The following is a 27,320-nucleotide window of genomic DNA, read 5'->3' as shown; positions in this document are numbered from 1 at the left end:
TCAAAACAAATCTCAAGACATTCATGAAAATCATTTTGGAACATAGTGGTGTCAAACTGTTTCTCTATGAGTCATCAACAAGAACTGTGGGAGAAGTTTTGCATTTATAACCAAGCAATAATTTTTAGACGTGTAAAAATAGAAAATGTGTGAAATAAATATATTTTCCTATTGTGTAACATTTAACAAGAAATATAGCAGGACAGGGGTGGAATTATTCTTTTGGGGGAGTGTAGGTAGAAATCACTAATGTTCTTAAAATTTTGCTTGTTATCTGAATAAATAGTAACTTTAACTTAAAGGAGTCTAGCTATTCATGATACATAAATCAATGGTGCAAAGAAAAACAAAGACATTTTTCTAGCTAACTTAGTTGTATATGTAATATTTTCTACAAATAGGCAAATTATAAGTAATAAGTAAAAAATAAAAATAATACTTATGAAAATCATTAATTCCACCAAATTATTGCATATTGTATTCCTGAATATAAATAATATGACAAAGAAAAATGGTTAGATAAGAAATGTTACCAAAATTACATATTAGGACTTGAAATAATACTGTCAAACCAATCTATGTACTGAAATCTTCACAAATTGAATGTAGAAAATATGGGAGGATTTTTGTCTTCTGTGCCTGTTTCTTTTTTTCATGTTTATTTTATTTTGTTTCTTTTTTCCTCTTGAGAAAAGAAGATATTTTCCTGATTATTCTTATGCTGAGTAAGTTTGGGTTATATCTTGTACCATGTAAATGCTACATTCTTGAACCAGAAATGAATCTGAAATGAGTAGGAAGACATTTGTTTTCCTGGGGAGGTTAACAATTCTTTAAACTATTATCAATAAGAAATAATTGCTTTCTTCTTATTTTTTGCTAGTTTTTAAAATTTTATTTTTTGAATTGGTTAATAATAATTGTATGTATTTATGGAGTACAATGTGATATTTTCATACATGTATGATATACATTGTGGAATGAGCAAATAAGGGAAATTAATATATCCATTACATCATATATTTATCATTTCTTTGTGATAAGAACATTTTAAATCCACTTTTAGCAATTTAAAAATATACATTATTATTAACTTTAGTCACCTTGTTGTTCAATAGATCACTATAACTTAGTCCTCCTATCTAACTGAAACTTTGTACCCTTTAATAAACATTCCCCCATCCCCATACACTCTACCCCCATCTACCCTTTCGTAACTACCATTCTGCTCTCTATTTCTATAAGTTCAAAGTTTTAGATTCCACGTATTAATAAGATCAAGTGTTGAAGCCTATTTTAATTGTATATTATTTTAATGTCAGGAATATGTGAAAAGAAACACTTCTCACTTATCTCATTAGTTAACTTATAGACTTAAATGTTGATCTGAATTTCATGTAAGTGCCTTAGCTTTTGCTATAAAGGAACGACATGTTCTCTATCTCTCTAGGAGAGTTTTTAAAACTTGTGCATCCTGTTCTATTTTATTATGGTTTGGAATCAAGCCACACCAATAAGTAAGCTACCTGCAAAATTATCTGATAAGGAATCTGAGAACTTTTTCTTTAGATGCCATTTCCACAAGAAGATTTTCCTTCACCATTTATTCCCTATATCTGTCAATATTCTCCATCTATAGACTTTACAGATACTTACTTAAGTTTCCTTTATCGATTGTGAGCTAATAAGCCACTCTGTGCATAGCACATCTTTGCAAATAGAACTTATCTATTTCTTCATATACATTAATAATTCATGGGTATAACTTTTAAAATATTTCCAAAGGGGAATGCTGACCAAAGGAAAACAATATATGTGAGCTACTCACTGTGTTTAAAAAAAATTATGTGAGGCTATAAATATAAATAATTATAAATACATATATCTTTATAATAATCAAAAGACATAAATTTTTATTAGCTACATAGCTTAAATATAAAATTATTTTTAAAACACAGCTATTGTTATAGAAAAATTTGAAATGACAAAAATTTAAATTAAAGAATTACTTTTCTGGTATATGATAAATATATTATTCTTTAAAATTACAGGATATCTTCATTGCAAACATTTTACAGTTAGAATTTGTCTAAGAGATTGAAGGATAGAAAATATATAATCTTTTCTCAACCCTCATAAGTTTGTCATTGAGACACTATCCTGAAACAAATGACAAATTGGCAGCTTTAAAAATCTCCCTTGCCCACTGCCTTATGGTTGGATTTGGTGTGAGATTAGGGTGTTTACCTAGAGCTCCTTCCCTGTGGGATTGTCCTATAGTCTGAATGTTTGTATATCCAAAAATTAATATGTTGAAATCCCCCATGTGGTAGCATTGAGAGGTGGGGCCTTTGAAAGGTGATTAGGCGATGTGGACTTTACCCGTGCAAATAGGAATAGTGCCCTCATACAGGAGTCCTGAGGGTGCTTGTTCACTCTCTTGCCCTCCTGTCATGTGAGGATGAAGCCAGAAGGTGAAGAACAAGCCCTCACCAGACATCAACTCTACTCACATCATGGTCTTGGACTTCCAAGCCTCCAGAACTGTGAGCGATGAATTCTCTGTTTACAAATTATCCAGTCTAAGATATTTTGTTATAGCAGCCTGAAGGAACTAAGAAAGATCAACAGTGGCCTACTGTGTATCTTAGTTGCTTTATAGACAGGAAAGATACATATCTAAACTTTAGTCAAACTGAGAGAAACATTAAGGCCATCATCATCATTAAATACATTTATTATTTCTAGTAGATTTCTTATGCCTTCTACAAAGGATATCGTATAATCAATAAATACAGACTTTTTCTTTTAACCTCCACTTATACAATTTGCATTTTTTTTCTCATTGTACTGGCTAGTACAATGTAAGGTACATGTGCTATAAGTAAATATTATTGCTTTGTTTCTAATTGTAGGAGTAAAATTTATTATTTTATCAAATATAATGTTGGTAGTAGAACTTTTGTACTTATATTTTATCATGTTAACCAGATTGTTTCTTCTGTTTGCTAAAAGTTTCAATCATAAATGGATTTTAAATTTTTTCTAATGCTTTTTTATATAATTGACAAGATTATGTGTATTTCCTTCCTTGTATTTGTATGTATAAGGAATAATATTGGTTGGTCTTTGAATGTCAAACCTATCTTCCATTCCAAGGATATAGTATTATTTTTACATATTACTGAGTTTTGTTTGTCAATATTTTGTTCATCAATATTTTATTACAAATCTTTGTGTCTATGTTCATGAAAAATGTTAATTTACAGACTTGTATGTTTCTGCTTTAAGATTTTTGTTTTGTTTCAATATAAGAGTAGGAGTACCCCTATAAAATTGAGAATTCTTTCCTTGTAGTCTGTTTTGTGGAATATTTTTTATAGAATTAATACCTTTTATTCTATGAAATGTTTGTGAAAAGTCATATTTTTGTCTCCTCGACTCAAAGTTACAGGGAGACTCTGTTTGTGTGTCCAATCCTAGTCTGATTTTTGGACACTACCTCCAAAAGATAATCTGGGGAAAACATGCAATTCATCTTACTTATTTGTCTTCTATCAGGAATCATAGTCCTGAATAGGTTGTGGGATAATGTCTGAAAACAGTCATTTTATATTTTTGTCAAGCTTCTGCTTGTTTAAGCCAAGATGATACATTTGTTCCTTCAATCTATATCCCAAAGCAAAAGAATGTTTTTGTTTTTTTTAAATTAAATCTCCTTATGGATCTTGTATTATTTTCATAGCATCATTCAAATTTTCTTGATTAGTTCAGCCTTATGTTGGCTGTGCTTTGGAGAATTGGAGGAGACAGCTTCCAGGCACGCTTGGAAAAAGAGTATCTAGGGGCAGAACTAGAACATCAAGGAAGATTTGTTGTGAGACAGACAGAAATAGTGTGCAGAAAACACTGAAAAGCTATTCTAAATTAAAGGTGACAGGTGACAATTAAGATACATTTTCCAAGAACTCTCTGGCATTTTCAAAATATCTGAGGACTGGAAATGACAAGGTTGGTGGAAAGACCAACTCACAAAAAGATAAGGTGGTTTTATTATGAAGATGAAACCTCACAGGTAGTAGCCCTTAACTCCCTTTTTCTCTTCTAACATTCAGGGTATCTTATGTAAAATCCTCACAGGTAGCAGCCCTTAACTCCCTTTTCTCTTCTAACATTCAGGATATCTTATGTAAAATGTAGATTTTCCTGGGTTTCACAAGAATATAACCATTTTGTCTTACTTACACCCCCCCCCAAGTTTTTGGGTTTTTTTTTTCTCTTTCTGTATGACTTTAAATACTGAAATGTCCAAATTCCCCCTTGGAAAAGTAGCTATAGGTTTGTCTATAGTTCATGACTTTCCCAGATGCATCCTCAACTTTGGCTTAATAAACCTCCATGGATTGAGATTTTTGCCTCAGTTACATATTTTGGGTCATCAGTATTCAAGGTCGATAAATACACTACATGTGAGTGAAAGATGCCACAATTCATATACCCACTGCAAGTCTAAATTCCCCAGCAGTTTTTTTATGAATTGATTTTATGAAGTGATTATTGTGTTAACTAATCAAATCTCTTGTTAATATGAAATTATCTCATACCAATTTTTTTTTTTTTTTTTTGGTCAAAAGAGGATTATTTGTTGTTCCAGCTGTCACATCCATATGTTGGGTAGACAAGGACCTCCCGCCCCTCCTGGGGACAAGGCAGGTAACTTCCATACCTGAGGGAGGAGGGAGCACCCTATGAATTGGCCAATCAGAATTTAGCCTGCCAACTGCAAAATAATGCGGAGGACTCTCTGGCCTCTGTAGGCTAGAAAGGTCAACTAGCATAGGTACAATGGAGTCTGGAAAGTGACCTAGAACAGCCAGCTTTCAGAGAGCTTCATGGGAGATCACATGCACAGTAAGACGCAGGTCATATAACTCCCAACTGTCCATCAATGTGGTTCCATGATGACATCTGAACCATGGGGAGGTCCCTATCCAGACATTATAAAATGAAATCCAGACCATAACCAAGGTCTCTAGTGCTACAACAAGGGGTCCAGTCGTCATCTGTAGCATATATATCTTGCTCTGTAAACCTATACCTTGCTTTTGCTTTATAATTCTCTCTTGGTCCCCTTAATAAATTTTATCTTGTGCTTGCCTTACTTTGGTGTGCCTGGTCATTCTTTGGCCAAGAGCACATTAAGAACTGGACACAGAGTGAGATTGCCAAATCTGACACATACAGCCAATTGCTTACTGAAATATATCCTGGCCAAAGCTCTTTAGTTCCTGCACTCTTGGATATGGATAAATTACAATAACATCTAAAAATCCCTTGGAAAAATATTTTGAGTGTTCATCAAGTATTCCATGAACTCAGATTATGTGGTGTCATTTTGAATTCAATTATTAATTGATCAATCACTACTCTCTAAAATAACTGATGGTTTAGGATTTTTCTGTGCCTCCAAGGAAATTAAATGCAAATCTGTGTCAGTCATCTGTTAACAAAGGTTCCTTTAAGGAACCACTGGAATATAAATGGAAAGCCCTGCAGCAGTTTTGGTCAACTGTAAATCACTCCCTTTTATTTTATTTTTTTCTTAATAACCCTTTATTTAAGGTGCCTGTTTGATTTTTCTCTGACTTTTCTACCTTAAAAAGGAAATGTGATTCAGAGGTAATATATCAAAGTACTTAACATTGATACAAATTAGAGTTCTGTCTTTCTCTTTTTATACAATTTCTAGTAGATATAGGTTTTGAGAAGCCTGAGGACAGAAAAAGCACCAAAGTCTCAGTTATTTGGGAGTTCAAGGGGAGAAGTGATTTTTTTTTTTAATCATAGACAAGGAGGCATAGTCTTCTCTGAAAATATCTAATAAAAAGATGGTTTTTTCCCTTCCCAGTAACCCTGTAGTACTGAAAATTTATTTTGACTCACTGTTTTGGCAACAAAAGCAAAAGTAAAAGATACTTTAATTTTCGATATGTTATAGCATATTGAATGGCACTTCTCCACACCAACATTGTATCTCACATTATCAAACTAGTTCTGGTACATGCATTGTTGCTTCTTTTCATCACTGCTAAAATGAGGAGGAGGAGAGCACACTGAGTGGTCCCATACATTCATTAAAATACTTACTGCCCTCTTCCCTTGTCAAGTAAGGTGCCAGGTTTCAGGATTAAAGAAAACAAAGAAAAACATCAAACCTGTGCTTCTGATGAGCTAACAGTCTACTGGGAAAGGCCCAATAATGCTTATTTGCAATAAATATTGAAGAATGTCAAAATATTTTACTCCAAAATATACTTTTGACATATTTTGAGATGGCCATCAGAGAGCTATCAAATAGAAGTAGCCCTGAAAAGCTATCTTTTGTGGGAGAAATTTGTATTTGTAGAGAATCTGCTTTGATGTAGCCAAGCCTTCCCTTGTTTGGTTCTAGGAAAGATTAACTGAGTCTGACACCCTAAGGAGTTAAAAGAGGCATTTACCATCTTTTGTCCCTGAGGGCTGCTATCTGTGAGGTTTCGACTTCCTCTCAAGACCACCTTTGGTAGCCAGGCCTCCTCTTTTCTGCCAAGAGGGTTGTAAGCTTCTGAACCACATTGGGGGTGGGTGGGTAATCACTCTGTGGTTCTCCCCATGTGCATGTTAATAAATTTTGTATGCCTTTTCTCTCATTAATCTATCTTTTGTGAGTTGGTCTTTCTATGAACCTTCAAATGGAGGGCAAAGGGGTTTTTTCCTTGCCTCCCTACAATGTTAGGTACTGTAGTACACGTATGAAAATTGTGTTTCTGCATGCAGTAGGAATTAGACTACATCTTATTTATTTATCTTCTACTTTCAACTTGGCCTATTTCTTGAGAAAGGGCATTGCTGACTTCTTAGTTATTTTACACCCTCTCCCTATCCCAATTATAACTTAATGCAATGGTTTGCATAAAGCAATATATTGTTTCCCAAACTTTTGTCAGGACTGGAATCACCTAAGGCAGCTGTACCCAACCTTTTTGGCACCAGGGACTGTTTTCATGGAAGACAGTTTTTCCACAGACCAGGGAGGGGGAGATGTTTTGGGGATGATTCAAGTGCATTTATTGTGCACTTTATTTCTATTATTATTACATTATAATATATAATGAAAAAATTATACAGCTCACCATCGGTTGAGGACCCTTGACCTAAGGCAAATGTAAAGTATAGATTTCTGGTGTAGTGATTAAAAACCCTGATCTGGTCTCAGGGTGCTTGGGTTCAACTCTCCACCCTGTTACTTATTAGTTGAATGAACTTGGATAAACTATTAAATATCTCTGTAACTCAGTCCCCTCATTTTAAGATAGAAAAAATGACTTTATATCATTGCTATCAAGTCTAAATGGGCTGGATGTGAAGAATTCTTAAAATTATGTTGAACTCAAGGCAAACATTCTTCACAACTGTTAGGTAGTATTAGGGATGCATTGAATCATAATGAACCAATGTCATAACGTCAGAGAAACATTCCAAAACTCTGGCATCTCTATTCCCTTACCTTAAGTTATTTTTCTTCACAGATAGTTCATCTGACATAGTATGTATTTGTTTAATATTTTATATCTCTCTCACCTTTACTGTAAGAGATTTGAAAAAGGTGCTGGTTTTGTTTTTCATTATTACATTCCCAACACTTAGAATACTGCATAAACAAGCACACCTAAAAGATTTCCCTTTCATTTTTTTTTCACATCAGACAGGCAATGTGCCAACATCCGAACAAGGTCTGAGAGAGAAACATTTCATACATGTACATGTAAACCCAGTCATCACGCTTATGAACTATAAAATGATCTCAGTTTAATAAATTAAAAAATACATTGTTAAATAAAGAATGGTTTTCATACTAACTTAAATAAAAACAAAAAAATGAGAGAGAGAAAAAAGAAATTATTAATGTTAAATGATATTATGTAGGGAATTGAGTTTATCAGTCCCCAACCTTTTTAGCACCAGGGACTGGTTTCATGGATGACAATTTCTCCATGGACAGAGGTTTGGGAAAGGGGAAAAGGCAGAGTTCTGCAGTCTGGTCCTCCACCCTACAGGTCTGCACCCTGGAGGTGGGGACCATAGTTTAGCATTGGACTTACCTCCATTGTTTCACTAGGACTGGAAAATATATTTTGAACAGAAAACTCATTCTGGGTTGCTGTTTGAAAGAAAGATAGACTCTCTTCCTACCCTTGATGCTGTAGTACACCATATGGGTGTACTTTAATGGAGCTATACCATAAATTTTATGGTATATATGGGGCTATACCATAAATTTTAAAGGTACATGGTTTAAATGATAAGGATACCATTTAAAAGAAAATATATTTTCATTCTTGTTTTGCCTCATTCCCTTTTTATGTAGTCTTTTAATTTAAATCTAATCACATTAGTGTTCTTCTATATTCATTTTAAAATTTATTGAACTATAGCTTAATTTAATTGTGAAAATCTACTTAATGACTAAAGTAAAAGTAATCTAGGGCGGGGGAATAAAGACAATGGAGCGTGGTGACATTTGGAAGTGTAGGCCCTTTCTCATTTCATCACTTACTGTGGAGTGTGCCTCAATGGCCGAAGACCATGGGATCTTCTTTTACCAAGGACAGTCAAGACCCTTTACCATGTAATTTTTTTTATGGGAAGACTTTACCTGTTTTGTTTTATCTAAATGTTTCACTTGCTATGGAGGATTTACCTATGGATTTTGTGTACATGCAATTCTTCCAATTGGGACTCTCATCCGGTTGCATGCTTCCCAGCTACTCAAAGCTCACAGGTTATTCCCTGGTGCCTGATGAAGACTCAGTCTTGGCAGTACTTCACTTCTCTTTGGGCACCACATAAACCATATTCTCAGGTTGTAAGCTTCACATTTTCTTTTCCTTCAGTTGAATATGTAAATCAAACTCACATTTTGGACTCTAGTTCAGAGTAACTTGCTCTCACTTGTGTTAATCAAGCATTTCAAAGACTCCAAACACCTACAATTCAAAATCTGTGTAGATGATGAAGAAACACTGTAGCATTCCTCCGAAAAAGATTTAGGATTCTTGGACCATTTTCAATAGGACATACCTATGTATGTAACCTGAAAAATGCATATTCCCATATTTTTTAAGAGTTTCATTATTTAACACTGAACTATTCTGTTGGTATTATTTTTCTGACCCATATGCAAATAGCACCAGAATACCTGGCCATTTTCCCAGGTCTATTATTCTAACTTGGCCAGGTAGAATTAACCTTCCTGGCCATTTTTCCCTTGTGACAAGTTAAACACAGTTGTTCAAGGGGTCTGGTAACCTCTAATAAATTTGCCATTTCTCTCTTCTGATGTGTTCATCCTTATTATAAATACCTCCATAATATTTTGCTTCTGAAAAATATCCACATTTTACATAGTATTTAGTGTAATATTATGATACTTACTAAGAAGTCAGTATGGTTCTAAGGACTTTATAAGTATTAACTAATTTAAGCCCCACAATCAGCCTAAATGTTAAGAACTACCTTTTTTTTTTTCTTTTCAGACATATAAAATTGGAATCCAGAAATGTTAATTACTTTCTTCTGGGGCCACAATCATTGATAGCTAGTGTTCTTCCACCCAGTACTATCAGTGAGTCATTAGCATCACCTTAAAAGACCTGATACCTTATTTATAAATGATGCTTTGTCATATGGTATTTCAAGTATAGATTTTAATTTAAATGTTGTCATCTCAACCTAAAGAGGTTGTCAAGTATGGTTCAATTGTCAGCCATCTATACTGACCTCAAGAATGTCATGTTTATAAATAATAATCACCAGAGATAAATGTAGGTTTACTTGTGGGTCTCCACAGTCTGTAAACAGATTACCATCGCCTACTCAGTTTCAGAGAGCTAAGTATTTATTTTAGGAAGACATTCACCTCTTATACTTTTTATAAATATAATACAAATATTAAAAACGTAACCACTTTGTTACCTTATCAGACACTATCCAAATGAACTGCAGTAGTGCATGTCACCATATGGCAAACACATCACATCATAGCAATTAAAGTTAAGGCAGGTACCATCTAATAAATAAAAATGACAATATGTAGAAAATTTCTTGAGTTTTATAATTGTCATATATTTTTATAGACTATAGATATGTATTATTTTATTTAATAAAATGAATTAAAATTAAGTATTTAGAATTTATATTTTTGTATTTTATTATATTCCATTTTAATTATAAAACAAATATTTACCAAGAAATTCAAAGCATTATGTTCAGACTGAATACACAGTGCACTCATGGGATTTATGCCAGTAGGGAAAACAGATATATATTACACTGAAATGTAAAAAATGCTTATTTACAATAAAGAGGAGTACGAGGAAGTATTAATTGTATTGGCATAGACAAGTTTGTCAGAAATTTTCCCTCAGTTTTAACATCAATAAGGAGTAGTAATTACAACATGTGGTGGGAGTTTGGTTGGAGAAAGGATTCTGAAAAAAACAAAACTATTATGTATAAAGGCTCTGAGCCAAGGTAACAATTAATAAATAAAAAATAAACATATGTATTTTAAAATGTATTAAGTTTAATAATCCAAAGATACATTTTTAACATTAATATCTTCAAAGCTTTGTAATTTTCATTTAAACAAATGTAAAATCTTTGAAAAATTGATAGCAAATAAACAGAAATGTTTAAATTTTCGATATATAGTGAACATAGGAGATGAGATAGATCCTAATTATCAATCAGACAATGCGGCTAACATAATTTCTTAGACAGTTAAAACATAGTTACACTGACATAATCATTTTGGTGAAAAAGCAGCTTACTTTTCTAGTAGTAAACACAGATTTCCACTCTCTTCTCTATAAGTCTTAGTGTGAATTATTTGACAGTCAATATGAAAATGTTAACACAACACTTTGAATGCCTATGCCAGTGTTTCATCTTCCATTCTCAACTCTGAACCTCATCAAGAACATCGTGATACCACCAAGGTGGAGACATCTTCTTAGGCCCAATCCAGCAAGAAGGGAGAAGCAAAAGGGCTCCACAGGAAAAAGTAGAAGTGTAGTTTACTCGTCACCAAATAGAAGCTCTTTTCCTGCAGGTGGAAGCAAGATACAAGATCAAGGATAAAACAACCTGGATTCTATTTATTTACCCTATTTATTTACCCTAACCCTAACCCTAACCCTAACTTTTGCCTAGATGCTGAAATAACCCAAACTCTACTGAATAAAAATCTCTTGCACCCACCTCACCTCCTTTTGCCCAACAAAGTGACTTCAGTGTTGCCATGGCAACCATCTGTAGGTAGAAATGAACTGACAGCACCTCACCTTATCTGCAACAGCAAATATAGCTCATTTTCTGCCTGTATTCCTCTGCCTCCAGCTGGCATTTTGCCTGCTGGAATCTGTTCATCCATTCCATCATGGACCAACATGAGACAGTGAGAGAGTTGAGCAGCGTTATGAGAATGTATGAATGAGTACCTGTTCTTTCACATCTGGAATGCATTCTATACAGCAATTCAGAAGGCTCCTAGTGGAAATGAACTCCAGTTGCCCACAGGGATGCCTATCTTAATAAGGACTTCCTGGATTTATTTCTCCTCTTCTGTGACATTCCCCCTGACTCCCAAACCTTTTCTCTGACAACATTTCTTAAAATAAAACCCCTACATGCATGCTAATAAAGTGCTCAGTATGTTCCATGAAGATAATTAAGGATTAAATAATCATTGGTAACATTATTAACATGTCCTAAGGAAAAATTACAAATTCCTTATATTCAAGAAATATGAACTTGTTACAATCTTAAATGAAGGCATGAATAGATACTAACAAAAGATTCTGTGTAATGACAGTCTATTCATTATCATACACAGTAATAATTTTTCAATTATTTCAGAAACTAATATCAAACATTTAAAATGATTATAAGCTGCACTATAATGAACAAAATTTATCAAAGCACATGAGCTATATTTCAGGATCTACTGAGTATATCATTTTGTTTTGTCATTTAACTTTAAGGATAATTATGGAAGAAAATATACAGAAAATCTGGGTTTCATCATTGATACTTTTTCCCTTCATCCGCATAATTAATTGGTCCTCAAGTCCTGTCAATTTCTCTCTTCAGTAGCTCTCAAACCCCTCCTCTTCTTTGTGTCTCCTTTGTACCAATATAGTTTGAGCACTTACCACTCTTCCCAGATTTATTGGAGCAGCTTCTTATCTGTCACCTTCAATCCACTGGGATAAATTCAAAGAAACTGATTTCCATATTTCATTTCAGCAACTGTTTTCTTTGGACTATTGTTAAAAATGTTGTCATTTTGTGCTTTGCTCCTGTTCTTGGGTGGGCTAAACTCTCAATGAATCATGACATTGAACATTGTTTGGAATGAGTCGTTCAGTGGTGCATAGAAGTTGTTGGATATTGGGTGGTGGGCAGATGGGAGCGGGGAGGAGGGGAAGGATATATACTTACAAAATAGGTGTGATGCACATCACCTGGGGGTTGGACATGCTTGATGTTTTGGCAAGTGGGGGGGGTGGGGAGGAATGGCAGGGGCAATATATGTAACCCTAACAATATTTGTACCCCCATAATATGATAACATAAAAGGAAAAAAAAAAAGAATCCATTTGTTTCCGAAAACAGATAATGATACTTAATATCTTAAAATTAATCATTACCTACACAGTTGGGATAATGTTTTAAAAATACTAAGTAGATATTTTATTTTTCCCTTAAATTATAAACCCTTGCTATGTCATACAAACACAAAGTAAGTGGAATATATATTTGTTAACAATGATAGAAAGGGATGGAAGTACAAAGTGAAAACTAAATATTTGTGGCACACTGAGTATAAGAGCCTCATGAAACACTTAATATTCATGAAGTCTTAAATCAGACACCCGTAGATGATAGAGACTCTTACCCTAAATGTCCTTTACTTGAGAACACTCAAATTAAAAGCTGTGGTGGCTCAGCAGATCACAGGCAAACTATAGCTCTATAGCTCTAAGCTATGGCCAGAGGTATCTGTCCTTGGGTCTCTCTTAGAATGAGTGTTTGAGTATGTATGTGTTGGCCCCAGGCACTTTCCATCTGTTGGACACCCTTGTGAAACCTCAACTCTGGTCCTCCTCCCCACACCCTAATTGTGGAAAGTTTATGCAACAGAGAAAGAAATGGAATATATGAACATGGAATTCAAATAGTGTGAGTTAACTTACTGTAATTCTTTCCCTGTGCTTCTCACTTTGTGTTCTAAATTAAATAAACCATATGATTCACTCAAAAAAAAAAAAAAAGAAAGAAAAAGAAATTGTTGGATAGCTATGTGCATCAACCCACATTCTTCTAGTCTACACATTTTACCAAATCTGCATATATCTAGATGAAATGAATCTGTCAGCCTACTTTGGCAATGAAATTATGGGAATATGAAAAGTTGAATTAAGTCTAAGATCAGGTGGATTCTGAGAGAAGTCAGGAAAGAGGATAGCCATCATAAAGATAGAAAATCTTCTAAGAATATTCTGATTTTGAATTCTAATAAATGCAGCTGAAGGAAAATCAGATAGAAACTACTTATTCATCAAGTATGTCTTGGAACTAAAGGTATTTTGCATCTTAAATATGATCAAATGACAGACTGAATGAAAGAATGCCTTAAAAATATTTATCGATATTTCCTATCAGAGAGAAAAATTACTTATAAATATTTATTATATTTTGGATAATAAATGAATATGAATAAAGAGTGACATAGGAGTATATTTCTATTTGTTAAATCAATAATATGTAACTTATAAGCAATTATTTTTAAATGTTATATATTTTCAATGGATACATAATAAAAAATGGTCCTGAAAGGTAAATTAGTTAAGTTGTACAAATAATTATAGTAATGGGTTTATGAAAAAATTTTCTTCTGAGGCTTTTATGATTTTCTGAAATAAGTAAATCAAGAAACCAAAGGTATTATTCAACACATCTGCTATGTACCATTTGTTGTTAGCGTCAATGATACAATAATCAATTAGACATAGCCTTATTCTTGAAGGAGCTTATAGTCCATTAGCAGAGCACGAAGCAATAATGATCACTTTCTGTAGAGAACTACATTAACAAAATATAAGATTCTGATGCAGTAAGCTATTCTAACTTTTGGAATATGTGTGCTCTAGCATTGTCAGCATTGCTGATAATGTCTCAGTAACATGCAAATAAATGTATGAAAAGTGAAATCACATTTTGATCCTAATAGAGTTACAAATTTGAATTCTTTTCTCTACCTAGTACTCTAAGCCAAATATTTCTGAAATTAAAACCTCAAATATAAAGGAGGATAATTGGTTCTTATGTTTGAAGATTAAATTAGTTAATTATATGCAAAGGAAGGTTGTCACATTGGCCAGAACAGTGTTAGGATCAATAAGTATATTGGCTGTTGCTATTAGTTTCATTATCATGAGCATCATTATTATTTAGGACACTCTACAATTCCTTAACTATCTAATGCTCATCTGTAAATAGTAAGTTTTGAATAGGTATGGTTGATATCTTTTTCTTTATCTTATAAATTAAACTGTCTGAAATTTAATCCAATATTAATTAAATTTCTTGTAATAGAGAAGATTCTCTAGTAATAGATATTAAATAAGAGTATGTATTCATACCCCAAACTGTAGAATGTGGGCTGCTGTTTTCAGAAAGGCGAGCAGGCTTTATCCCTGAGCTCTATAACTAAAAGAAAAAAAAATGTCTTTTCCTTTGAAAGTGTACTTTTCTACAGTCTTTGATAAAGGAAAGAACAAAAAATCTTATTTAAAAGTTAATTTTCATGAGGGGAAAAAAAGTAAAATTAGAGACTCTCACCTCATTACTGTTGAAAAAAGAAATCTCATAAACATAGCATTTAATTCAGTGTAATAAAATTGGAAGGCATCATTCCTTCAAGTCTGAGAAAAGTCACCAAGATATACACAAAAGATGGAGTACTTCCATTAAGTCTATTTGTTTCAATAAGAGGAGATTATACAGTGACCTTTTCTTTAGCTGCCTTGGTTTCTCCATTTTTAATCATTATGCAAGATTTGGTAGAAATCCTTGCTGACACTTTGCTCCTCAGGGGGCAATTAAGAGGGTAGCGAATTCACTGGAAACTGAAAATCATTTCACTTTACTCCCTAAAATGACAGGAAAGAGGCCCACATATTTGGACTGTCAAAACCCTCTCACAATGTTAAATAACACAAGAATCTATAAAATTGTGCTTAAGCAAAATTGCACATCCCAAAGAAAATCATAAAATATACATCACAAATAGGATAATTAGTTACAATTAAGGGTATATTACAAAAATGTAGAGCTATAGTCCTATATTTATCATTTTGCATATTTGTATAAATTTTTTCCTGGAAAATCTTTTATTTTGGTTTTTGTTTATTTTTCTCTTTCTATCTTATATTTCAAAAACAGACTACTTTTCTAAACATTTTGTTTTCTTAGTTGAAAAAAGAACAATAACTGCACAAATCATTTTTAACTAATAGCAAATTAATAAATATAATCTAAAATTACATTGATTATTTGTGAAATATTTGTGTATAGTTTAGGAAAAATATTTCAGAGTTTGTAATATAAAAGGGTTTTTTCTTTTATTATTAAGCCATTTTTATTGGGCATTTTTATACTTTATGTGTTTTAAGAATATTTATAACAACCTGAGGTGACACAACATTATAGTAAAACCTTAGACACATAACTGAGTTTATTCTTTAGCAACAATTTCTAGAAATTTATTACCGATTAGAGAGTAAGACTACTTTCTCAAGGCTTTTGGTCATATTGCCATATTGTAAACACCAGTTTTCACCACCATGATCAGTATGTGAGCATGCCTTTGTTATTTTTTTAATCATATGTATTTGAGGTGTACAATACAATGTTTTGATATATATACACACGTATAGTGAAATGGTTACTATTCATGTATCAAGCAAATCAACAAATCCATCACCTCATACAGTTAACTTGTGTGTGTGTTAAGAGTATCTAAAATTTACTTTTAGCCAATTTCCAGACTTATTTGTATAAGTTGATAAAATTTGTACCTTTTCAGAATTACTGTCCTTGACTTACCTTTGAGTGATTAAATAATCAATAGCAAATTATTTTCTAAAACTGTAAATATAATGTGAACACAATGCAGATTTCAACTTGCTGGCCATCAATAGCATGCTATGATGTAAACCTTCTTCCAAAAGGCTTTATTAACTAAGTTTTGCAATAAATATGATATTAATCACAGGTTTCAAACATGTCATGCTTTTTAATTTCCCAACACACTTGTCTTCCAGTTTTAATGTTTTATAGGGAGCATTTAATGACAATTTCTTTTCAGTGACAGACAGCCAGTAATTCCACATGAATACGAAGGTATGTGCTGCCTCTCTCAAAAACTATTGATCTAATATGTTTTGATTCAGCCAGCAACATTTCCCTTATTGCTTTCCTAAATACAGAGAAAACCTGACCCAACACTAATGTGTCATTCTATTTTCAGTGAGTGACTCTGTTTTGTTTTGTTGATTGATTTGAGAGAGGGCTCAAATGGTAAGCCTATTTACACCTGTTGTGAAGAGAGGGAATGTAGGGTATCACAAGCTCACAGAGGGAAAGCTTCGGTGTCCCTGAAAAGAAATACAGAAAGGAAAGAAAGATGTTTTCCTCTTTTGGTCTATCAGTATAGACACCCATGCTATTAAAGAACTACTGCTGCTCAAACTGAAACCGGGGCACTGTATAAGAGCCCTTCTTATTGGTAAGATCACACAGCTCCAAAAGAGTAAAAGAGTTTTGGTTTGGGGGTATGTGTGTTTTTTATTTATTTGTTTATTTATTTTTTACTGTGAAATTCTTTTTTCCAATACAGTAAAGAGAATATACAATGAAGAACATTTTCCTCTTACTTTTAGTTGAGAATCATATATTATTCATTCCCCAATCTATTACTTGTAGAAAGAATTAAACATATTTGTCATCAGGTGTTCATATCATCAAGTCTATTTTGTAGTAGTTTATCATTAACAAAGGGGTAGACTAGAAAACAGACTTGATGCCCTGACCATCTAATAATAACATATTTTGATTAGCTGCTTTTTCCTTGACCACCAAGTGGACACTTCAGGAGTGAAAACAAACAATTCTTACCATCCCACACCTCAAAATGTGTAGGAAAATCTTCCTTCCAACACACATGTTATTTTATCTATGACAGAGTCTAGTTGATAACATTCTCTTTAATTTATATGCCATCTAGAATTTGCTGGAAAATTATCTTAAAATGTTTGTGTCAATAAACTTCCATTCTGTATAATTTGATAACAATATTTTGATATATTAAAAATAGAGATTATATTTCATTAATGATGTGTCTACTTGAAAGACAATGACAAGAAGCTTCCCTGGGTTCTGCAAATTATCTAAAATTAAAATTAGCATTTAGCAAATACATACATATGCTTTAATATGATTCTGTGGTGGACAGATACTCTGTCACAAATATTAGCAAAATCAGTTTCTATTCATTTTAAACATTTTTTTTAAATTCAAACTCTATAAAAGCATTGCAATGATAATTCAGTTATTGGTACATTTGTTCCACAGAGACAAATAACTCATGGAATCTATCTTTTAGTCAGGTATCCCCAACCTATGATGAGTTGTATAATTATTCCATTATATGTTACAATGCAATAATAACAGAAATAAAGTACACAATAGATGTAATGTGCTTGAATAATCCCAAAACCATCTCACCCCTCCCTGGTCTGTGAAAATTTGTCTTCCATGAAAACAGTCCCTGATGTCAAAAAGGTTCGGGACTGCTATTAAGTGCTTAAACTGCGAGTATATACAGACAACTCTGTCTATATATTGGTATCTAGGTAAAGTGTGTCAAGAAGAGTGAACAATAAATAAATCTAACTAGATATAGTTTTATATAAGGATACTGTTTAACAGGGGATACTGTTCAAAAAATCCATAGGGTTATTCATAGGGTTTGGGTGAACAGTAAATAGGAAGAAATATATTTCAGACTGATAGAATAGTTTGAACTAAGTCTTGGAGACTCTACAACATAAATCATGGTTTTAGAAATGAGAATATATAATTTATAATTATATTTCTGGTATGGGAATAATGATGTAGAATATGAGAAAAAACACAAAGGTGGAGCCAAAGAATAAAAGGAGGGAGATTTAAATTGCAGGCCTTAAAATTAGGGCTATTTTCTACCCAAAACCAGAACTTGGGAGATATAAAAGCAGACCAGGTTTGCTTGTAAGGCTTTTCAGAAATATAAACTTAAATGAGTTTTAAAGCTTAGTGTAGAAACTTTTATAAACATAAAAAAAGCATATATCTATATATTTAGGAAGTTTGTACCCAGTAGGTAAGTAAATAAAAATAAATGTACAGGATCCAACATCACCAGAATACCTTCAACTAGAAATGAGTTCAATTTTCTGTCTTTTCTGATGTCATTTTTCCTTTCCCTTTATTTATTTATTGGATCCCATTCAATTTTTTTGACTGACCATTACTTATCCTGGCTTCTGTCATCTTTCCTACTGATGATCAAAGTGATTGTGTTCTCTACCTTTAGCTTTGATAATTGACTCTTTTTTTTTTTTTTTTTTTTTAGCTGTTGGCTCTTGACCAACTCCTGATTTTATTTTGGTATTTTTTTTCTATGTGATAATTACTATTAATATAAAGATGCCTTAGCTATTAATGAATAAAATTTCTTTGTTGTTTTACGATGTAGTTTCAAGATCATGTGCTACAGAATCCTTAAGAACTAGCTCTGAGTTATAGACCTGCCATTAACAAGCTGGAAATTTCATTAATAAAATGATTGTAATAGGCAGACTATACAAGAAGTATTACACCATTGTCTGCTTCAGGGGATTTCCAATCAAGGTGGAAGACAAAGGAAGAGCAGGTGTGTGACATGGCAAGAGAAGGAGTAGGAGGGAGAGAGAGAGATGCCAGTTGTCTTTAAACAACTAGCTCTAGTTTGAACTAAAAAAGGAAGAACTTACTTATTGTGTGGGGAGGACACCAACCCATTCATGATGGATCTGCCCTCATTGCTCAAACACCTCCCACCATGCCCCACATCCCAATACTGGGGATCAGATTTCAAAGTGAGATTTACAGGGACCAAACATCCAAACCACATCATCATCTGTGACTCCTTGGTTTACAATGATGTTTTCCCTATCCTTTTCAACTTTTGAAAGCACCATGCCCACCAATGTCCAATGTCTTTCATCACTGCTTTTATCCCTGCAACATACAGCCATTCATCACAACACCTCCCTTTCAGTGAGTGATTCCTCTGGGGTTTTGTTTTGTTTTGTTTTGTTTTGTTTTAGCAACAGAAAGTCAGCCTTCCTCTCACCCTCACTCGCTCACAGTTTCTAGGACCACTTATGTTATTGCCTTGGCAAGACTGTGCTGACAATGCCATTCTTTGTCCTACCTAATATGCGCCTGTACATCAACAACAGACAACCATGGGGATACATTGATCATGTGGAAAGATTTGTCAGGTGCTTTATCTTCTATCAACAGAGCCAACTCTTTGGAGGGAGACCAGTCCTCTTCTTATGGCAGCAGAGCCAGTTAATAAAGTGACTGGAGACAGAGACACAGCCCCACCCTTTGTAGTTGAGTATGTTAATTAATTAATTTCTGCTTTAATTTTCTTGTAAATAGAAGTAATACAAATACATTAGGGTATTGTGAGGAAAAAATGCACAGAAAGTATTATAGCATCTGAAAACAGATGTTAGATATCAGTATCATTATCACCACCATTATAGTCACAAGAGACAGAAGAGCAATTGCTGTTGCTATTTTGTATAGAAAAAGCTTTTGTTTATTTTTCCCTCCCTCTCCCCCCCTTTCTTTCTTTCTTTCTCTCTCTCTCTCTCTCTCTCTCTTTCTTTCTTTCTTTCTTTCTTTCTTTCTTTCTTTCTTTCTTTCTTTCTTTCTTTCTTTCTTTCTTCTTTCTTTCTCTTTCTTTCCCTCTTTCATTGTTTTTCTCTTTATTTCTTTCTTTTCTTGCTAAACATTTTTCTTCCAGTAAAATACTGCTATAAAACATAGTGTACAGAAACTTTTCTAAAGAAGACAGAAGAATGGCCAACAAACATGAAAAAATGCTCAACATCTCTAATCATCAGGGAAATGCAAATCAAAACCACAATGAGATATCACTTAACTCCAGTGAGAATGGCCTTTATCAAAAAGTCTCCAAACAATAAATGCTGGCATGGATGCGGAGAGAGAGGAACACTCCTACACTGCTGGTGGGACTGCAAACTAATTCAACCTCTGTGGAAAGCAATATGGAGATACCTTAAAGCGATACAAGTGAATCTACCATTTGATCCAGCAATCCCATTGCTGGGCATCTACCCAAAAGATCCAATGACACTCTACAAAAAAGACACCTGCACTCAAATGTTTATAGCAGCACAATTCATAATCACAAGGCTGTGGAAACAGCCCAAGTGCCCATCAATCCAAGAATGGATTAATAAAATGTGGTATATGTATACCATGGAGTACTATTCAGCTCTAAGAAACAATGGTGATATAGCACATCTTATATTTTCCTGGTTAGAGCTGGAACCCATACTATTAAGTGAAGTTTCCCAAGAATGGAAAAATAAGCACCACATATACTCACCACCAAACTGGTATTAACTGAGCAACACCTAAGTGTACACATAGGTACTACAGTAATAGGGTTTGGGCAGGTGGGAGGGGGGCAGGTATATACATATATAATGAGTGAGATGTGCACCATCTGGGGGGTGGTCATGCTGGAGACTCAGACTTGTGGGGGGAAGGGGAGAAAGGGCATTTATTGAAACCTTAAAATCTGTACCCCCATAATATGCCGAAATAAAAAAAAATACAAAAAAAACACCATAGTGTAATACAACTAGTATACTTTAACTTTATAGGGAATAAATTATCTGTCTTTGGGGATTCTGTTCAGTGACCAGTATTTCTAACTTGTAAGTGAAAGTGCAGTCAAAGGTCTATGGATATCCTTACATGCCAATTTTGAGCCTAAGCGGGTCATAAATTGGAACTGTCTATATCCCTGTGGGAGAAGTAGGGGCTACAGTTACTTTCTTCATTTATGGAGGAAATGCTTGTCATAAACAGGGTCATCGCTTTTTTTCTATCACATACTTTATGCATTATTTTGATGTAACCATTTGAATTTCCTGCCCCAGAGAAAACATTTTAATGCTTTATATCAATATATGGAAAGGAAATGTTTACCATGCTATGCATTTTTGTTTTATGTATCCCTCAGCATAAAAGGAAACTTTTATGATGTTTTTCCATTAATGTGTTTGTTTTAGGAAAGCTGGAGTTCAGTAACCATTTTTCTTTCCTTTTTGATTCATAGATACTCTAAGGCCCTTGCCTCTTAATGCAAGGTGTATTGATATACTGATTTAATATAGTAACAGCCCTCATTGAGATATACCTCTCTAATACCATCAGGAGCAATGAACCAGCTAAGACACTTGAAATATTAAAATCAATTAAAATCTAAAAAATCTTAAATGGCATTTTTATGATGGAATCAATGTGTACAGTTGGCTACTGAGCAATTAAGGGAGAAAAGTACACTGGGATTTCATGTTTCTCTTGCCTTTTTAGCCCAGGATACAGTTTGGGTTGATTGAGTACTGACAGTGTCTTCTGTTGAAGACCTAAGTAAACTTTTCCCCAAAAGTGATGGCTTAACCTTCCACACCTATGTTTAATTTATACTTTTTAAGATTCTTAAGTTTTAAATTGTCTAAGTCAGTCCCTGTTGCTAATTTTGTATCTTAGAAAGGTACATTGACATTCAGGGCACAAGGGTACAATGTAATGCATTAGTACAAGAGGAAAGGACAAATGCTACCCTCTAAATTATTGATAAAGATCTTACAGGTGAAAGAGCAGTGGCATAGTGGAAACAACTCCCATTTCCTTCTCTATTTCTTTAAAAATATCACATGGATGTGAAAAAATTAAAATTTCTCCATAATATCTGAAAGTAATTATTATTAATATGAGTGTAGAAATCCAAATCACATAATGGAATAATAAATACTTTATGGGTGCCTAATATTACACTGGATGTGAAGGTAAATAAAACATTTAAAACTGTTTTATTAAATGCTCCCTAAAAAGAGAATACTTAAAGACATATGGAGAGGCAAGAATACCTGAGAATACATAAAAGTATGCAAATGATTGAGATGGAAGCTTATATGAACTATAAAGGGGTAAGCGAGTATCTCTTTGAGTTGAGGCTGTTAGCAAGTCTTTTTAATGGAGGTTAGACCACACTTAGAATTTCAGTGTTCCATATGATTCACATTCTAATGTAGAATGTCCTTCAATGGTCTGCCATTATTAAGAGCAAAAAATATCATTTGTTCAAATTCATGGAGGATACACCATTTATGGGAACAGTTCCTAGTTAGTAAATTGCAGACAGAGTAGTGAGAATGCTGCACATGCTCACCATAGTTGAAGTCTTTTTTGTTCTCATTGTTGCACCTGTAATCTGAAAATGGGTCCCTTTTCTTGAGGTTAGGCTTACCCATCGAAATAGCTTTTGACCTTAAAATCCTAAGTGCATTCCTATAAAAACACATATAGAAGATGGAGGGTGTCATTTATTCCATGTCAACTGAGACCAAGTTGGGAAAAGGGTCACCTGAAGCAGTGCATGGCGCACAGATAGGAACCTGCAGTGTGGTGATTTAACCAGAAGAAAAGTTTTAGCTGGGAAGATAGGTGGGAATGCAGGAAAGCTGGAAAATGGGGAGCTATTAGAAAAATATCAATTCTAACTAATTAGAATTCTGATTAATTCTAACTAATTAATCAATTCTAACTAATTCAATGTATAGATCCATTGAAAGAAGAGAAAAAATATGATAAAGGATGTGTGAAGTCCAGATATGTAAAGGACAAAGGACGATGCCAGTGAGCGTAAGAAGATGGTTAATAAGTAGGGTCATGATGTCAAAATTTAGATTCATACCAAAGGGTACAAGTGATAATGAGATAAATATTAGAGAATATTCTGAAGAGTATTTAAAATTTAGGTATATATCTAAAAACAGACAAAATGATGAGAGGTAGTCGTGCACTCACTGACATGAAGGTTAGAGTCAAAAAGTAAAAAATGTCCAATAGATTTTAGGTAGATAAATAGCCAAATAGTTAAGGACTATCTTTGGAGAATTTAAAAATATCAGACATTGGGAAAATTGAGCAGTATTAGAAGAGAAGAATTAATATGGATGACCCCAGAACAATAGAAGTGCGGAAGAAACTGTGAATGAAGAAATTTTCAGAAGGCTCGTGGGGATGGGAGTAACTTGGTTAGATCAAATGGAAAGTTTAGTTCTTGAAAAAAATCCTCATTTGTTTTTAAAGTAAAAGGAAATTGAGGATGATTTTCAAGATGACAAAAACTACTTACCTGTCAGCAGCATACTAGAATATGTAATTTAGATTGTCAAGGACACTTGCTCTTTTTGGTTGGTTGGTTGTTGCCTATTTCTAATCTTCCCTCTCCCCACAAAACATGGATACAGCTCTAAATCTATAAAATTTAAAAGGCAGGGGGGGAAATGGGCATTTATTGAAACCTTAAAATCTGTACCCCCATAATATGCCAAAAAAAAAAAAAAATTTAAAAGGCTTAGAAAAAAATGAACTAAAATCTGATTATGTAAAACCAGAATTAAAATTTAACGTGCAGAGATTTACAATGGCATTTAAAAGTCAATCTGTTTCATGGGGTTACAGATTAATGGCATTAATATCTCTCACTTTTGCACAGATAAGCTATTCTGTGTTTTCATCTTTAGACTAATTATTTTTGAATGTGATTTTAGTACAGTTTTCTTCATATGCTTTCCATGTTTACTTCAGTCTGTCCCTTGCTAAGTGAATTCACTTTTATATTATGTAAATTATAATGGGACCTTATATTGGACTATTCCGAGACAATGGAATTAGTTTTCTTTTTTTTTCATTTTGAATTTATTTCAGTTTTATACTAATACCCTATTTTATATCAGTTCTCATGTACTTGTCATATATTCTAGGACCTTAGAAAGCACCAAAAGTATTTTTAAATTTTTGAAGGAGTACAAAAAATAAATATTGTTTCCCAAAGAGTTATGTTGAATAAACTGTTAAATGGGTTTTCTCATGAAAATCATAAATCAAAAATATTCTTCCAGTTATAAGTTATTCTTATACTAGTATATAATGTTTGGCATGAGTTTTAAAATATAATTATTTATTTAAAAATAAATCTCAGCCATGTATGGGTGGCTCACGTTTGTAAATCCAGTACTTTGGAAAGCCAAGGAGGGAGGATTGCTGGAGGCCAGGAGTTTGAGACCAGCCTGGGCAACATGGCAAAATCCCATCTCTACAAAAAATAAAAATATTAACCAGGCATAGTAAATGTGCCTGTAGCCCTAGCTATTCAGGAGGCTCAGTAGATAAGAAGGATCACTTAAGCCAAGGAATTTGAGGCTGCAGTGAGCTATGATCACATCTATTGCCTGGGCAACAGAGTGTAACCCTGTCTCAAAAAAAATAAAAATAAAAATAAATTTTAAAATTTCAATGCTAATGAAATTAAAACAATGTTTAAGTCACTTTGTGTGAACAAACTTATTGAATCAATATGAAATAAGTTTGTTTCCAAGTGGGAAGAAAATTTATAAACTTGAAAAAAAATCTATTCTAAGTCTCAGGAAAATATTGTTATTTACCTTATTTACTCTTAATATAAAATGTTCTATCTACATCTACAGCTACAACTCTCTGTATACAGATGTGGAAATGAATATTTATACAGAGAAATATATATGATATGTAAATGTGTATACACATGCATATATATTTATATACACATCTATTTCTCAAAAATTAGATGATTATTTTATTAATAATTTTATTTTAGAAAACTAGCAAATACAGGCAAATATGTTAGTTTCTGTTTCCTTCTTAAAATATGAGAAAAAAAATACCCACACTGCAACATTCTATAACAAGCATTATATGGAATAACAAAGTATGTAAAATTTTTAAAAAGAAAATCAGTCTATGGTATAACTGAAACAATATTGTCAGTATAATCTGGGGCATTCTTATGGATTTTGTCACTAAGGATGTTTAATGATGATTATGTAATTTTTCTTTAAAAAGAAGACTTCACAAACTGAGCTCAAAATATATGCTATATAAACCTAATTTATTAACATAAACAAGCTATATTTTGTACTTACAGAAATGTCTAACATATAAATAGGAAGATTTCCTAAATCCATTCCACACATATTCAAATCTTAATCTAAGACAATATGTTTTATGATTTGTCTTTGTTCTCTGTGTTTTTAAAAAGTATATTATTAACAGTTATCAAATGTTTAATTTTTTCAGATTAAATTTAAAGCCATTGTGTTGAAATTTTGGTCAGGATTGAAAGGTTTTTATAAATCGATTTGGGAAGAATTTGTTTTCTTAAATATTGAGTTTTTCAGTACAAAAATTCTTCCATTGATTTTATTCCTTAATTTTGTCTATTACTTAGTAAAGTTTCTTAGACTACTACATCTAAACTTGTACATTTATGACAAATACATAAATAATTACACCTCACTAGAAAGAAAATATGGCATGCTTGTATTCTAGTGACTAATTTATCCTTATCCATAAATTCTCACACCATAAACTGAGAGAGGTTTTACATTGTCCAATGTATTTTCTCTTTAAAACAATCTCTTTTTCTTTTTTTTCAAGACATGATCTTGATCTGTTTCCTGGGCTAGAATGCAGTGGTGTCATCATAGCTCACTGCAACCTCAAGCTCCTGGGCTCAAGCCATCTTTCTGATCAGTCTCCCTAGTAGCTGGGACTACAGGCACATGCCACTATGCCTGATCAATTTTTATATTTTTGTAGACAGGGTCTCCCTATTCCCCAGGCTGGTCTCAAACTCTTGGCCTCAAGTGATCCTCCCACTCCAGCTTCCCAGAGTGCTAAGATTAGAGGCGTGACCACCACACCTGGCCAAAACAATCACTTTTGATGATGAATAAATGACACTTTCAATCATGCTTCATTTATATGAAATATCTATTCATCTACCTATATCTATTTACTTTTGAGTACCTCCATCTCTAATGTAAATTGTTCTGTCTTCTGTATTATTTTGTCCTCTTCTTCCTCTGCTCTGGGATGGCTTCAGAATATGGGTGTGGTATGGCACCCACCAGGCAATGTAGTGGCCAAGGAGAGGGAGCCACAGAGATGCTAGAGGTCTTCTGGGGTTTCAATTCTGTGTACTGTGTTCTAGTGTCTATACTCTTGCTGTGGTGCCGCTGTTCCCTTCTGGCCTCCTCAGTCACTGTGGTTCTGAATACTGTGAACACCTGGATTCAGTCACTGCTCCTAGTTGCCAATTCCCTGCTCCCTGGTGCCCATTATACAGATGGTAGGATTTGTTCTACTCATCAGGCCTGTTGACAGCTCTGCTTCCTCTCACAGCATCTGGAAACCACCACAGCTGAGGCAATACATTCAACTACATATCTAAGCAGCTCAACCAACTCTAAGCAGGATAAAGAGATTTACATCCAGATGTATCACAGCCAGAGACAAAGAGAAAATATTGAAGGTAGCAAAAGATAAACAACCTGCCACCTAAAAGGGAACCCCAGTAAGATTAATAGTTAACTTCATGTAAGAAATAAGGGAAGCTAGAAGGCAATGGTATCCAGCAAAACTATCTTTCAAAAATTAAGGCAAAATACAGACATTCCAAGATAGACAAAACTGAGAAAAATCACTGCTAGCAGATCTGCCCTACAAGAAATAATAAAAGAAGATCTTCAGGCTGAAAGGAAGGGAACCAAACAGTAATTTGCATACACGTGAAAACAAACAAACAAAAATACAAAGTTAAATGTTGAGCAATGACTCTGTGCACAGTAATATGCAGGGTTCTGGAGATTAAAAGTGAACAGGATATTGACATACAAAATAGAACTTAATTTTATGGTTAATCTGAAGGCAGAGTTTAGTAAGGCTAATAAATGCATAACTAATGCTAAATT

The 27,320-nt window shown here is 33.5% G+C and overlaps 1 non-coding gene across 1 annotated transcript; it reads right to left on the bottom strand.

Annotated features, from left to right (window-relative positions):
• Nucleotides 1-7,738: 7,738 nt before the first annotated feature.
• Nucleotides 7,739-7,842, bottom strand: LOC142861803 (small nucleolar RNA U13). The gene has a single exon (XR_012912950.1). It is a non-coding gene; the product is annotated as a small nucleolar RNA U13 (small nucleolar RNA).
• Between the last annotated feature and the right edge of the window lie 19,478 nt (nucleotides 7,843-27,320).

This window comes from Microcebus murinus, chromosome 17 (assembly GCF_040939455.1).
Source record: "Microcebus murinus isolate Inina chromosome 17, M.murinus_Inina_mat1.0, whole genome shotgun sequence".
NCBI lineage: Eukaryota > Metazoa > Chordata > Mammalia > Primates > Cheirogaleidae > Microcebus > Microcebus murinus.
The sequence above is the reverse complement of the archived record's forward strand: the minus strand, read 5'-3'. Positions and strand labels throughout refer to the sequence as shown.